The sequence below is a fragment of the Dipodomys merriami genome, unplaced genomic scaffold (genome assembly GCF_024711535.1).
Source record: "Dipodomys merriami isolate MVZ:Mamm:240054 unplaced genomic scaffold, mDipMer1.0.p SCAF_36, whole genome shotgun sequence".
NCBI lineage: Eukaryota > Metazoa > Chordata > Mammalia > Rodentia > Heteromyidae > Dipodomys > Dipodomys merriami.
In genome coordinates, this window is record NW_027205159.1 from 13,750,613 (window position 1) to 13,765,757 (window position 15,145).

Genomic DNA, 15,145 nt, shown 5'->3' on the forward strand with positions numbered 1-15,145 from the left:
GGATAGACCTATCATATTTCTTGGACTTGTCTTGGATGGTTGTATGTTCTTTCTCTATAATATCTAGGCTGTCTTCAATCCCTGAGATTCGATCTTCTGCATGGTCTAACCTGCTGTCAAGACTCTCTACTTTGTTTTTTATCTCTTTTGCTTCTAATTGGTCAGCTTTGATGGCTTCAAGTTCTTTGTTGAAGCTCTGTTTTAGGTCTTGTATGAATTTCTTTACTTCCTTAATTTGGTGTTCAGTGTTTGTTCTCAAATCACTTAGTTGATTGGTTATGGTTTCTTTGGACTCCCATTCCTTCTGTTGGGTTCCATTCAGCCTTCCCTTTGTGGTCTCCCTGACTTCCTTCAGCTCTTTGTTAATGGATTCCATGAATGTCTTTAGTGATCTTTGTGTATTCTCTACCTGGTCTCTTAATTCGTGAATTACTCTTTGATTAGTTTCCTCCCTTCTGTGGGATTCCTGCAGTTCTCTTTGAGTGTTCTCTGCCTGCTCACGCCATTCCTCCCTTTCTCTTTGAGTATTCTCAAGTTGTTCACGCAAATCCTGTATCAGTTTTTGAGAGGCTTCCTCACGCTTATGATGTTCCTGTATAAACTTCTGGGATGCCTCCTCTCTCTCCCTATCACGCTCATACAGAGTCCTTTGTACATTGTCAAACTTCTCATTTATCATGTTTGCTATTAGTGTTTGTAGAGCTATTTGGGAACTCTCCTCTGGATTATTCTTTATCTGTTCTAATCCCTGATTATCAAGGTTGGGAATTGAGATACCCGAATTTGCCATTTTTCTTGTGTTTTTCCGGCTTACTCGGCCCATTTGAGATACAGATTGCACCAGTTTTGTGCTAGAACACTATCTTAAGGCAACCATCAACCAAAGTTTGCATTTGTACAGTCAATAGTCTACAGATACAATCTAGTTCAACAGATACATCTATTCAACATCAAACGACTATATGTTAAAGGACTTCGAACCGCAGAAAAGAATTTGGAAAACCAGAAATTATTAGGATTAGGGAGAGATGTGGGTAAAAAATAGGAATAGATTGGTGTGGGGAGGCACAGGGAGAGTTAACTATGTCCTAATCACAGTGTAGGAAATGGGTTGGGTAGGATGCAAGTAGAGAGAGAGAGAAAAAGAAGAGACGGAAAGGGGAATAAAGAGAGACCAGAAAAAGAATAGAAACGTAAAAATTAATGTTATTATAGAGGTTAAAAGACCGTCTATTTAGAGAGGAATGTGAATATGTTCAGAGAAGGGGAGGGACATAGAGGAGATGTGGAAAGCTTTAAGGATGGGAAAGGGAGAAGAAAAGATCAGAAGTTCAGTAGAGCTAGATAAAAAACAAAAAGATAATTAAGAATGAAAGAAAAAGAGAAAGAAGACAAGAAAAGAAAGGAAAACTCTCATTCACGTATTCCTAAAATAAAAATTATAAGATGAGAAAAAAAATTACTGGAAAACAATTATTTTTTCAGAAGAGGCAAAAATTAAAGATTAATAAAAGTTTTAGAAGGGAAAAAAATTTATATATATATATATATATATATATATATATATATATATATATATATATAAGGTAACAAAAAACAAAAAACAAGCAAAAAAAAAGAAAAGAAGAAGAAGAAAAAAAAAAAAAAGAAAAAAAGTCTTTTGATTTTTTTTTTTTTTGGGGGGGAGGAGTGGGAAGAATCCTGTATCTCCCTTTTGTCTGCAACCAGTCTCTTGTTGTAGTCTCTGGTCAGCTTGAGGTCCTGTGGCTTGATTGGTTTCTTAAGTCGGTTGGTTGGAAGAGGCAGAAAAATGCTCTGCTTTACCCAAGATTTTGAGATCCCCCTCCCAGGTTAGTTTTCTGGGAGGGTGGTCTGCTTTGAGAGTCACAAAAGAGGGGGATGTGGTTATGAGGCTAGGTTCTGGGTAGGGTTGAGGCCTTTCAACAAACAGTAGCTTTTCCCTGGGGCTATTTTGTGATAGAGCTCACAGCGCCCAGCCTGGAGCCATTCTCAGGGTTTCTGTTTTTCAAATGATTGTGGTGGCTGCTAGAGGGAGGGGCAGCCTCTGGCTCTGGTTACCCAGTGACGCTAGGCACTCCGATGGCTGGAGCCTGAGCTGGGTGACTTTTCCCTGGATGGAGCTGAGTCTGGCAGGTCACTTCGCCGTTAAGTTCTTGTGACCTGCTAAATGACTCATTTTATTCCAAGGCCTGAGCTGGAGCTAGCAGCAACTCCGAGCTTTGTCGGTATCCAAGATGGAGATCACCGGTGCTGGGGGGGGAGGGGTGGCCTTCCCTCCTCTGCTCCCTGAGGAGTGAGGATGTCGGGCTTGTACTCACGCCGAGTCTTGGATCCTGGGTCGTCTCTGGTCTGCAAACAGCAGGATGAAGATTTCCGCTCCTTGTCGGTTCTTGTTGGTGTTGAGTAGAATCCGCTCGTCCGCTGCGTCTGGCTCCTTCGTCCCCGACTCTCTGTGTCTCAGATATGACTCCCGCGGCGGTGGTCGCCGCCGCGACCCCGCCGCCGGAGCGGCAGCTGGTGCGTTTCCTTGGCTTCCCCTCTCTTGTCTAACTCTCTGTCCTGTGATGGCACACTTGGTGTGGTTCTCTGGCTTAGGACTGTTCACTGGAACTCTAAACCTACTTTCTATGCGAGAGCTTGTTCAGATTCCAGCTTCTCCTCCGCCATCTTCCCGGAACCTATATAACATTCTTTTAAATATCCAGGAAAAAGTAATCCTATATGAAGTTTTTTTTAATGTAATAGTAATAATATCTTGTTAGACCTGTAATATTGTAAATAACAAAATTTCAAGAACCTTTTGCTATTAAGTCAGTTAATTACTGAATGCCTGTAACAGATACTTCTGAAGATATTTACACAGAGACAGGGATATACAAGATTTAACAAATGCACATTAAATATAGAGCTCAAAAATAAAAATCAGCCTTAAAACATGTTTTCGTATCTTTCCCCACATTCTCCCTAAAAGACAACAATATAAAGAATGTCTGAGGGAGCCTTCTTAGCTCCAATTTTCTTGGGCTTCCTAGGTTTAGAATTCTCAAATCACAGAGACATGCTGAAATGAGAGTAGTTTTTTTTTTTTTTTTTTTTTTTTTTTTTGGTGCACTCTGCACTTCAGACTGCTTTTTTTTTTTTATTGTGAAAATACCATACAGAGGGGTTACAATTACATGGGCTAGGTAATGAGTACATTTCTTATCAAGCATTGTTGCCTCCTCCTTTGTTTCTCCTTCCAAATCCCTTCCCATCTCCCTCCCTCCCCCCCCTGCCAAAAAAAGTTGTAAAGTTTGTTTCTTTGACATAACGACTTGTACATCTCATTGTTGCAATGGGTCCACCTGATTTAAATGATTTGTTTTTGCCATTCCCCTCCACAAAGTATATCAACATCAAATACAGTGTAAGCAGGGGTTATACCGTGGGGGAAGAACATACAAAGCAAAGAAATGATCTTATGAATATGTTAGAAACAATTGTTAAGAAAAAACATTTAAATACTTATCTTGGGGTTCATTTCACCTCTTGTTCACCCCTTTTCTTAACTCTGTACTAGAGATTTTCCTCAGAGATGACTCCATCTTCAGCATTTCATTCTTACCCAGCTGGACAAATGAAGTTGCAGATTAAGACTCTTAGTCACAAAGAATTTAAGAGTCTGAATCTGAAGCAATTCTCTCACACACAGACACTGCAAACACACAACTACTAAAGCAGTATTCATAGTTTCATTTTTTTCTACCAAGGCCAATGCATTAGGTTGCTTGCTTCTCAGGGTGCCTGTTTGGACCCCTTCCTGATATTGCGAATTAATTTTACATCTCAGGTCCATTGCCAGCTACAAAGCATGGCAGGTTTAGCCCATGCACGAGACTGCCTCAACAGGATGGCAGGGTGTCTCTCCTCTTGAGGGGCTCCTAGGATCCCTCATGAATGGCATGGAAGATTTGTGTTGGAAATACCTGGGGAAATTAAGGTATCTGAGAACACCAACTCAGAATGCCTTTTGCAGGAGTAAACTTTGCCTTGCTGTCTGCTGCATGTCCAAGTTGAATAAGCACACTGGATGGGCAGCTCACCACTGGCTCCCCGAATTTGAACTTTGGGATCATCTTTCATGATAGCTCTAACTTTTGACCCCTTGCAAACTAGTCAAAAGCTTTAATAATCATCCCCCAGAACACCTGGCCATGTTAAATGAAAAATAACCAACTTTTACCCAGCTGGTGTTCTACCACTAGAGCCATGACTCCAACCCCTAGCACTTCTCTCCAATAGCATCGGTAAGGTTGTGACTACCTTTACAAGGGCAGTGCTTATATCAGTCAAGCACTTCAAGACTTAACTTCTACAATTCTCCCATCTTATTTTACTTTTTCTTCCTACCTAATGTGCTGACTTTCCTATTCAGCAGTATCCAAAAGGTATTTTGATTAAAGAGTGTTTGGTTAAGGCAGTTTTTCAGTCACTGAACAAAACCTCTTATACAAGAGATAAAGAACCCATCCACACATTACTCTGAAAACAATTACTAAAGAGGTAAATATTGACACCATGACTCATTTTTAAAATGCTTGTTCCATCATCAAGCTAGTAAAGGGATCTGCCACCACACACAGACACACAAACCTTTTTTTTTTTAATGGACTCTAGGGTGGTCCTGGGTTTGATCTCATTTCTTTTTTTGCTCAAGGCTACCACTTTAGACACTACTCCAGTAGTTTATCTTTTTGCTGGTTCGGTGGAAAGTTTCATCTTACCTGCCTCGGTTGACTTTAAACACAGATCCTCAAACTCAGCCACTTAAGCATCTAGGATTATTCTCAGCTTCATCTAAGTTTTTGGTAACTTGTTTGCCAGTATTCAATCCTTGTAAGTCTTTCTATAGCATTGACCTTCAACCACCACACAGATTCCCTTTCAAGTATTATACTTAGAGCTAATTTCTCCCATTCAATCCTACCAGTGGCTCCTAGATTTTTCCCCGCTTGGTGGCATTTCCAATTAACAAACCCTGCTGATAAATAAAAGCACATATTGGAATAATCGATTGTGGAGATCAACAGAATAAAACTAATTTGAACTGCTATTTCTGGTTTCTAGCTTTAAGCTCTTTGGGAAAATTTAAGGGGCTCCTAAATAGCATATTTGTAAATACGATTCTTGAATGACTTAGTATGAAGTCTCTCTTTACCTAATTTAAGGTGTTTGAGAATGGTCATGTGTGGGTTGGCCAATTGAACCAAAGAACAGATTCTACTCCAGTTGGCCAGTAATATCTTCAACAGTGGTCTTCTGCAATACCACCAGATATTTTGCCTGGCTATGATTAATGCTCATTGCTCATCTCAAAGGGTTGGCCTTCACTACATCCAGGTAAGTTTCCCTGAAATGTCAAATTTTCCCCAGGTATAGTTGGCCTTGGAAGAATAGAGCTGGTCAGTTTCAGGGGTTTTTGAAATAGACTCTTGCTTTTGAGATGAGCAACAGGGTGTTCCAAGTTGTCTTACTGACCTATCATGCATTTCATGCCCATGGGGTCTGAGATCCAGGACAGCACAAATAGGACCACTTGTGTGGCCTCTCTGCCACACAGTCATAGCAGTACTTAGAATGTGGACAGAATCACCACAGTATTTACCTTGCTTATCCAGTCTCAATTTCAGTCCTGGTAGACTCAAAATTGGAAGTCATACACAGAGTGTCTACTTCAAGACTGAAGTTGCAACCATACCATAGGATTAACTAGAGGGTAGATTGAGGCCCTGGAGCCAAGCATGGTCACCATAAGGTCATTAAGACTGGAGTTCCCCATGCAGGATGTTTTCACAAGTCAATACCTGACAAACATTAGACACTTATTTGGGCATTATGAAACTGAATCAATTTGATCAGAAGCCCCCTCCTTACTAGAAGGCAAGCTCTCTCCCAACTAGATGGGAAACCTGCTTTCCTGCTAAACAGAAACCCCCAAGACTCCCTCCCTCCTGGTAGGAAACCCCTTTAGCTTTTTTTTTTTTTTTTGGTAAGTTTTGGGGCTGAACTATGGGCCTGGTGCTGTCCTTCAGCTCAAGGCTAGTGCTCTACCACTTGAGCCACAGCACCACTTCTGGTTTTCTGAGTGGTTTATTGGCAATAAGAGTCTCATGGACTTTTCCTGCCCAGCTTGGCTTTGAACCGTGATCCTCAGATCTTAGCCTCCTGAGTAGCTAGTATTACAGGTGTGAGCACCAACACCTGGTTTTTAATATTTTCTTTTTTTTTCGGTCATGAGGCATGAACTCTGGACCTGGGCATTGTCACTCAGCTCGTCAGCTCAAGACTAGCGCTCTACCACTTGAGCCACAGCGCCACTTCTGGCTTTTTCTGCTTATATGGTGCTGAGGAATCGAACCCAGGTTCTCATGCATGCAAGGCAAGCACTCTACCACTGGGCCAACTTCCTAGCCCTTTATCTGAGTTTTTAGTTAACTTACTTGCCAATGTTCATTTCTTCTAAGGCCTTTGTGCAGCTTTGGCCTCCAATCAACACAAACTCTTCCCTTTTCAGATAACATTTCTTTTTTTTTTTTTTTCCTTTTTTTTAAAATTTATTTTATTTTATTTGAGAACATACTGTACAGAGGGGTTACAATTACATGGGCAGGATAATGCATACATTTCTTACCAAGCATTGCAGCCTCCTTCTTTGTTTACCCTTCACCTCCCTTCCCAGCCTCCCTCCCCCACCCAATCATACACCCCTCCCCCACACACCGACATTGTAAAGCTTGCTTTGACATGACATTTTGTACTTCTCATTGTTGCAACAGGTCCACCTGAATCCTTAAACGACTTGTTTGTCCCCATCTCCTCCACATGTTGTACTGACATCAAATAAAGTGAAAGCGGGGTTACACTGTGGGGGAGGGACATACAAAGCAACAAAGAAATAATCTTATAAATGCGTTAGAAACACATGCATGAAAGAAACGAAAACATTAAAATACATATTTAAGGGTTCGTTTTCCTAACATCACATTATCTGACCTTTTCCGCTTGACTCATACCTATACTAGATATTGCAAATAAGGGAAACCATGGGACCTATGTTTCTTTGGACAGATAACATTTCTAGAACAAATTTTCCCACGCCATCCTACTAGAGCATTTAGTTTATGGGTTAAAAAAAAATCTTTTTACAAACCTTTTTTTTTTTTTTGCCAGTACTGGGCACTGTCCCTGAGCTTCTTTTGCTGAAGGCTAGCACCCTACCAGTTGAGCCACAGTGCCACTTCCAGCCTCTTCTGTGTATGTGGTGCTGAGGAATAAAACCCAGGGCTTCATGAATGCTAGTTAAACACTTTACCAGCCCCCAAATTACATTTTTATTTATAGTAATCATAAGAATAAAACTGATTCATAAGCTGCTATTTGGTTTCTGGCTTTGAACGTTTTGGAAACTCTTGGGGAATCCTGAATAGTACCCATGTAAATATGAGATATGAGTGACCCTCTAGGGAAGGGGTCTCTCATTACCTAGTATAAAATGTCTGAGAATGGACAGGTGGGTGAAATGCTAGGGTGAAAGGGATGGCCAATTGAACCAAAGCATAGGTTCTTCTCTAGTAGGCCAGAAGGTCTCCAACACTGGTCCTCCACAATACCATCAGATATTTCCCCTGGCTATGGTTAGTGCTTACTGCTCATCTTCATAGGATCTGCCTTCACTCATCCTGATAAGTTTCCCAGAAATGCCAATTGTCCCCCCAACCTAGAGAGGCAAGAGGTATAGTTGGTCTTGGGAAGATGGGGTTTTTGTCTTAGATCCTTACTCTTGCGAACAGCAACAGCAGGGTCTTACAAGTTTCCCCAGGCTGTGTTTGACCGATAGATCATGCACTCCATGCCCTTGGGTGTCAGAGGTTCATCACAGTGGGAAGTGGACCACTTGTTTTTTTTGGCCTCTGTGCCACACAATCTTAACAGTAATGGTGGACAGAATATTAAATCCATTTCACCCATGCATTTTGTTGTTGTTGTTGGTTGTGGGACTTAACTCTGGGCCTCTGTGCTGTTCCTGAGTTCTTTAGCTCAAGGCAAATGCTCTACCACTTGATCCACAGCACCACTTCGTTTTCTGGTGGTTAATTGGAGACAAGGGTCTCAAGAGCTTTCCTGCCTGAGCTGGCTTTGAACCCCAACCTTCAGAGCCTGAGCAACTAGGATTACAGGTGTAAGCCATTGGCACCCGGCTTTTAACCTAAATTTTAAGTCTACCCTGAAAGTCTGCTTCTGAAACATTTTCCAATGCCATACATCTGTGGATCAGCTAGAGGATCGAGCCAGGCCTCAGAGTCAAAATGGGTCAGCTAAAGGAGTTTATTGAGTAGGACTTTTTGAGTTCTCCCTTCTAGATATAGGATTTAACACACACATGCAAGCACAGATACATTAACTTTTTGTTTGGAGATGCACATCATAGAGCTCAAAAATGAAACTCATTTATAGTGTTCTCAGATCTTTTTCAACATTCTCCTAGTGGATTATCAGGAGCAGGTCTATGGATCCATTTTTCTTGGGTTCCTTTAGGTCTACAATTCTTATTCCCCATTTTAGCAGGTCTCTTGTGATTTCAGTTTTTGGTGCACTTAATCCTCCCTATTGTAAGTTTCTTGTGCAACCATTTCATATTCAACACTCCCCTTACTGGGGATTTGTAAAAATGTCTTCCTCCAGCTCCCACATTTTTTTCTTGGGCCAGAGAATGAAAATGCAGGTCAAGACTCAAATTCTCTTTCTGCCTAAGACACACTCAGCCCATGAAAATTCCCAATGAACAAGGTAATATGTTCTAGTCCAATTTTTCTTCTCATGGTCAATGCATGAGGTTACTTTTTATTGGGGTGCTTCCTTGGGCCCCTTCCTGACATTGCTGATAAACTTTCCATCTTGGGTTCATCATTAACCACAAGGGATGGTGTTTAACCCAAGCGTGAGCTACCTCAACAAGGTAGGATGTGTCTCCTCCTGAAGGGTTCCCAGGATCCCCTTGAGTAACAAGGACCCTGGATAAGTCCCCAAATTATTGGGAATACTCCCATAGTGTACCCCAATATCCAAAGAAAGGCCATCGACTTGAAAGAACTTTGCATGGCAAAGTTTAGTTCTGTCAAAGGGCATGTTACTGACAGGAAGCCAATTAAGCAAGCACTCTGAGTAGGAATCTACCCAGGTTTTACCCTTAATGAGTTACTACTTGTCTTTATCAGAAGTTGTGTTCACAGTCTTGCTCAGTTGTCTATTTTGAAAGCTCAGCTGGCTATTTTCAAAGGGGTTAACAGTTTCAGAGCAACCAACTAAACCAGGACAACCAGGCCAGAAATTTTTAGAAAAATCTTACTCAGCTTGTGCTCTATGAGTTAATCCATGCTGCAAGTCTCTAGAACAATTCTAGTAACAGGATATACTTTAATTAAAATAGCTTTTTGTAAGATGATGGCCACTCTTGGTTGCTTTACTTCAAGCAATCACTTTGAGACAAAAAGATTCTAACTCCTACAGGGTCCATTCCCAGACAGAATTTTTTGTCAGCAGCTCCCTCTTTGGAATGGAGGCTTATGAGCTTCGAGGTGAAAACAGCTTATTCACATACTGCCTTGGTTCCCTTAGGCAAATTCACCTCAGCGGGTGGTTATGAAACCAACAGCTGTGTGTGGCTGCTTCATATAAAGAACCTGCCTTGATCTTCTGCTCCTATGACTACTAGAAAGAGGAGCCATGTAGCTGTGGACTTGAGCACACATAGTGAGCACAGAGCAAAGAGCACAGAGTGGGCTGCAGCATTTTCAGAGCTATAGATGAATCAGTCAGATCCTAGCTGCTTGGCTGACCACAGGGCACACTTTTGGTGCCACATTTCTGAGGCAGAGCATTTCCAAGCTGCCAAGACACTATGGTAGGAAGAGGCCTGAAGGAGAATTCCTGGTGAGAAGGAAAAGGTGAAAATTTGGATTTAGGTTTTAGAAAATGCAAGCCACTTTCTGAATTGCTTGGGGCAGCTAGCAGATCAACATATTTTCTAGTCCTCTAAGGAAGAGCATGAGAACACTTCCCACATCTTACAGTCAACCCTGCCTGCCTGGCAGTCTTCTATTCCCTCTTAAGGGAGTTAAGCAGCTTTTAAGAAGTCCTACAGGGTGCTCATTACATTCTTCTGGGTTTAAAAAAATGGTAACACATTCTTATTGAAACAATGTAGCACTAGATTCTTGTTGGAAGGATTTCACTTGTGGCTCTGCTACTTACAAGGCTTAATCTTAGTCAAAATAACTTGTCTGAGCCTAAATTTTTATTCTGTATAATGGAGAGCCTTATAGCAATGATGAACTTTGTGAATAGTTTACTACGTGCTACAGAGGGGCATTTGTTTTCTTTGAACTCTCACCTTTTATCTATCTGTAAGATTGGTCTTCATTATTGTACTTCAAGAAAAATTTAATACCCAGTAGTTTAAAGAGAATTTTTACCCTCATTGAATCTACAAAGGGATCAGTGGAGATTCTGCCTCAGACAAGCCCCATGAATAAGATAGGATAAAGAAAGTAATGAGGGCAAAGCAAGAGATATTGTCATTAATCCTTGCCTGTAGAGCAAAGGAGAGGTAGAGTGTGGTAGCCAACCAGTGAAAGAGAGCAGAGTGGATCTAGGTATTGAAAGCAGTTTTATTTTTAAAGCCAGCTTTAATTTAAATACACAGGTGTTATATAGATTGTCTTTGGTTTAAAAAAATAATAAAAATTATTCAGCAAATTGCTGAGAGATTCTATTAGATTAAGTTCTTAATTCTTGGACTGAGTAATTCACAAAATTAAGATCTTCGAGGTTCCTTGAGTATGAGACCATTTGGAGAAATCAAGAGTCAGCGGATCTGATCTATCTGGTAAGAAAGCATATCCTCTGGCTTTAGACCAACTTCTCTCTCAGAACAAGGGGAAGAAAATAAACAACATTCTACAGAACTTAACACCTTAAAGATACTAGATTGCTGCATTATTTTTTCATTGTTAGATTCATACAGGAAAATAAAAGCTGAGAACTCCTGGGCCCTTTGCTAGCCTAGAACTGGGTGCTTGTTGTTTTTGTTTTTTTCCTAATTCTTTAGAGATTCTAGTGAGAAGAATTGAGAAAATGCAGACATTAGCCTGGTTAGGATTCATCTTCAACCACAGAACCTCATTTAGTGAATTTTACACTGCCCACTTCCAATCACAGACCTGCACACCGCACCTGGAGACCGCGGGCTGAGGTCCGGGGTCGGCCTGAAGCACCCGCGGGGGCCCTGCGCCAGAGCTTGGGACGCCTGGCGGGAGCCATGGCCCTGCCGCCATGAGTCCCATGAGTCCGCATCGTGCCCCAGCGACCGCCATCTGAGCCCCGAGGACCCTGGCTCCGTGCGCTGCACCCGTCCGCTAGCAGCCCATTCATTCAGCGGCGCTTGGTCTCTGCCGCTCTCCTCAGATGTGTCCAAGGTGGAGGGGATTGTTCCGGAACAATGCAATGCTGAAACTTGCATTCCCATGCCTAAGGTTTGTGGGCGCCATGCAAAGGGCATCCGTCAGGAAGGGAGGACGCGGGTCACCGGCCTGGGCGTCGGGGGAGCCCTTTCTGGCCACCCTTCCACAGGTCCGAGCGGTTGGGTGGCTATGGGTGCGGCCAGGACCCCGCCACCGCTGCCCGGCATCCCACCGCGAGAGGTGCCCAGCCTGGCGCTGGGTCGCCGAGGAGGGGCATCTGGCCCGGCGCCTGCGACGCTGCCCCGCCCTCCCTCTGGCCACTGCCCGCAGGCCTGGCCCCTCCAGCGTCACCTGGGCGGCCCATGGACACTGCCGCCATGGCCCAGCCCCCTGCACGCCCTCCCCAAGGCCTGAAGGCCAAGGCTTCCCTCCCCCCAACATCTTCAAAGGGTACTGTTGTCTATGTCTCGGGTATGTTTTCTTTAAGAATTTTTCTGCTTTCGAATTCTTTTTTTAAAAAAAGTTTTTTCTTGTGAAAATACCTTACAGAGGGGTTAAATGACATGAGCATTGTCTCCTCCTTTGTTTTTCCCCTACCATCTCTGCCTTCCCATCTCCAAGACTACACTTCCCCATCCCCACCTCACCTCCCCACACTTCACCCCCCACTTCATCCTCCACCTCCCCATTTCACCCCCCTTCAAAAGTTGTAAAGTTTGTTTTTCGAATTAGCGTCTTGTACATCTCATCTCACTGTATCCCTATTTAAACAATTTCTCTTTTTCCCTTCCTCTCCCCAAATTATATCAACATCAAAAACAGTGAAAACAGGGGTTATACCCTGGGGGAAGGACAAAAGAAAAAAAATCACCTTATAAATATATTAGAAAAAAAGGTTTTAAAGCAGGTTTTTGTTTTCTTGATTTCTTTCACCCCTTCCCATTTCCCCCTTAAAGCATGTTCTTTTGATTTTTTTTTTCATTCCTTCCCATCTCCCCCCTAACGCAGCTTTTCTTCACAGCAAAAAGAGCAGTGAAAGAGACCCCTCAGCAAAAGGAGAAGCCAAAAGCTGATCCAAAGAAGCCCACATCCCTGAGGTATATGTACAGCCCTTTGACTCTGCCCTGTAGGGCGTGTTCCTTTATTGATTGGTCAAGGGGCGGGCTTGTGCTGCATGGCATCTCGTGATTGGTTTCCCAGTCTCGGATCATGAGTAGTAAGTTTCCTTATTGGATGCCCCATCTCAGAGCAAAAGTGGGGAAAACACTTTTGATTGGATGGGAGGTAGAAGGACACTCCCCAGACCATAGTCAGAAACAGGCAATGCATTAGCACCTGAAGTCTGATGGGAACAAGGTGTGTATTTTTGCTGAGTCATTCATTCCCGCCATGTTGGACCCAATTCCAACCATCACCCATTATCCATAATTACCCAGCTGAAGTGGTTTAACTCCCTCTGAGTGCCACATCTACACTTGTTACTCACAGTGCGCTGGTCTCCCATGAAATACTAAGCTGACAGAGAGATTGAAAGTCTAAATCTCTGTTTTGAAGCAGCAAAGCCCTCTGACTTAAACTTGCACACTTACCTTGAATGCCACTTGATTTCTACTTACAGAAGGCAGATTCAGTTCTGCTTTGAGCCAGCATGGTAAAATCTAGGGCAGAGAAATAACTGGACTATATTTCTAAAGTCAGGTGGAGTAGGAGCCACAATTCCCAAGTGCTTGTATTGTCTTCATAGTCCTGTATTTTGTTGTGGGAAGTAATTTCTCCTGAAGGTACATTCTGAGCTGAATTCAGGCTGAAGATCGTATTTGTGCATCTGTAAGCATATACTTAGGAATCTAACCTGCAGAAGAAGCAAGTTCTTAGTAGCAGAACAATGTGTTCAATATATAACTGGTAATGTTATTTTGGTGAATAAATGAAAGAAAAATCATAAAAGGACCAATAACTGACTTGTTGAGTGATAACCCTTTGTACAACTACTTAAAGGATAATATGTAAATACATATATATATTAAAAATCAATACTATGTATTTTCTGTGAGTGCATATCCACAGTGTAGATATCTTAAGGAAAGCACAACTCAAATGTATCATAACAATGCAACTAGTAATGGTTTAGTCTCTTATCTGTCCAAACCCCAGAGGAAGACAGTAAAGGTATGAAGATTCCAAGAAGATGGAGGCAGACCCCAACGTGAGGATATAGCCCTCACTGTCTTGGCCCAAGTTGATGGCTAAAATGCCAGTAATCACTTCCAAGTTCCAGGAAGTGAGGTGAAGGAACAGAAAGAAGGAAATAAAGAAATACAAAACATGTGCGGACTGTCCTTTAAGACAATATTCTAGAAGCTATCAGGTAACATTTTTCTCTGTATTGTTATCTAAATATTATCACTATTTGGAAATGGTATCATTATTTTACTTAGCCTGGAGTTCAGTTAAATGCACAGGTGTCTCTTTTGATTCAGAAAGGAAGGGTGGATATTATGGTAGCCACCTGAGATGTTTTGCTATGTATATGAAGGGCTATAGCCCTCACCTGTAATGTTTTACTGTTTTGTAAGGAGAATAGATCCTGCATTTTGTGTGCAACTAGAAACTACTTGGAAGCTTAAGAAAAAGAGGAAACATATCTCAGATGCTACAAATGCTATTATATTTTATAATGTGTATGATAATATCCAAATTACAGCAAATTGACTATGTATTTTGAACAAAAGGGCTGATATCCCTGAACCTTCTCCCATTACATTAAAAAACAGCTGCACACACTTAAGTGAGACATAGTATTGAACCCAGATTTATTGCTTACTGGCAATTTAAATTGTTTTCCAAATCTGTGGTTGTTTTTTTCTCTTTTTTTTTCAGTAATTGTGGTCAAATGCAAACTCAAAATTTATCATCTTTTTTACACTTTGTATTAGCATTATCTAGTTATATAAATGGATTTCATTTTGATATATCCACATAGGCATACAATGTACCTTGATTATATTTACCCCTTCATCATTCTCCTTCTTCTCCTCTCCCAGGTTTTCTTATCTTAGTCATTTTAAGAATACAACATAGTAGTAGTAAGTATATTTACAATATTGTACAAGTTCAATGTCCACACTCTTTTCATCCTCCAAGATTAAAATTCTATAGTCATTAAAATAATTTTCCACTCTCCTCTGCTTCAAGGTCTCCATCAAGAATGTTTTTGCTTCCTGTCACTGTCAATTTGACTGTTCTATGTAACTGATATAAGTAGAATATGCAATATTTGTTCTTTTTATGACTGGCTTTGAGGAGCCTGAGGCCTGAGTGACTCCAACTTGAGGTAGCTGTCATCTTCTGAAGTATGAGTTATGTAGCTGACCATGAGCCTGGCCTAGGAATGAACAGAAGCAATTCTTGGTCAGTAGGAACATAAACAATTCTTGACAAAATCCTCAGGCAGGCAGGTGCTGGAGGGCATGGTGACCATCCACCCCCTGCAGTCAGGCCACAGGTGGTGTTTGTTTAAGAAAGGAACCCTGCAGTTTAGCATGCACCTCCTTGAGACTCCCTGTGGTGCAAGCCAACCAGTTTAAAGTACTTCAGCCCTCTGATTTAACCAACAACCTGTTTCT